Source organism: Sinocyclocheilus anshuiensis, unplaced genomic scaffold (genome assembly GCF_001515605.1).
Source record: "Sinocyclocheilus anshuiensis isolate Anshui unplaced genomic scaffold, SAMN03320099.WGS_v1.1 scaffold86, whole genome shotgun sequence".
Taxonomy (NCBI): domain Eukaryota; kingdom Metazoa; phylum Chordata; class Actinopteri; order Cypriniformes; family Cyprinidae; genus Sinocyclocheilus; species Sinocyclocheilus anshuiensis.
The window spans coordinates 3,699,928-3,701,250 of record NW_015547662.1 but is presented as its reverse complement, the minus strand read 5'-3'; the positions used below and the strand labels follow the sequence as shown (position 1 = coordinate 3,701,250).

The following is a 1,323-nucleotide window of genomic DNA, read 5'->3' as shown; positions in this document are numbered from 1 at the left end:
ATATATATATATATATATATATATATATATATTACTTGATCAGTGACCTAGAAGTAGTGCAAAATATTAAATATTTATTATTGTAATTATTGTTAATTATTATACAATTGTATCAAATATAAATTATAATTGATACTTTTTTTTAAATGCCAGGTTTTGAATTTGGACCTTACATTTTATTTCATGGATTTATGTGCTTCCTCAGAAATATTATATTCTATAACTAAACAAGCAATGAAAAAAGTATTTTTTGTAACTTTTCAGAGAATTACAATATTACAAATATTTACAAACATTTTTAAAAAGGGTTATTGTTATTATTATTATATTTTAACAAATAATGAATAAAGTGTTTTTTAACTCTTCATGGAATTCTGTCTTGGAAATTACTAGACAGCAAAAAATAAATAAATTGGAAAGCAAAAAAAAATAAAAATAAAAATAAAAATAAAAAAAAAGCATGGTTTTAAAAAGGGTTATTGTTATTATTATTATATTTTAACAAATAATAAATAAAGTGTTTTTTAACTCTTCATGGAATTCTGTCTTGGAAATTCCTAGACAGCAAAAAATAAATAAATTGGAAAGCAAAAAAAAAAAAAATAATAATACACATTTCACCTTTAAAGGGGTCATCGGATGCCCATTTTCCACAAGTTGATATGATTCTTTAGGGTCTTAATGAAAAGTCTATAACATACTTTGGTTAAAATTTCTCAATGGTAGTGTAAAAACACCTTTTTTACCCTGTCACAATGAGCTCTGTTTTCAGCAGGCGGTTCCAGTCCATGTTGCTTTAAATGCTAATGAGCTCTGCTGACCCCGCCCCTCTCTTCCGTGGGGTGTGGAGCCGTTCTCTGAGGGACTGTTTACTTTAGCCACGGAACTCGCTAACTAGCATGTTATTAGGAAAGGTGATTTGCAAAGATTCATAAAAAGCCCTTATGCTCGCTTCTTGTGTAGATGAAGCTGGATCACGAATGATTCGCGCGAACATAGACGCATTTAGGCAGATTGGGGATCGGCGCATTCACTTCAAAACAAAAGTAACGTTAATCCTCTGCTTCTTCAGCGACTCAGATGTCTGGAGTAAATGACGACTGCTATATTCATTATTACATCCAACAACAAAACACCTCAATCGCTTAATCTGAGACATTCTTGTCTTCCCCCGCACCAGAGTCGACACAATGGTGGACTGATGACAGCTCAGTCAGGGCGGGTCTAAGGTAAGACGGCCTTGTCAATCAACTATCGTGCGAGGGGCCTGTGCAGAACTACGTCATTCTGACAGGAATCTCAGAACAGCCTGATTTGAGAAAG

At 32.7% G+C, this 1,323-nt stretch overlaps 1 protein-coding gene across 1 annotated transcript in view; it reads left to right on the top strand.

Annotated features, from left to right (window-relative positions):
- Nucleotides 1-1,323, top strand: part of LOC107702282 (carboxypeptidase E-like) — a 21,464-nt gene that overhangs the window by 16,387 nt on the left and 3,754 nt on the right. The window lies entirely within an intron of this gene.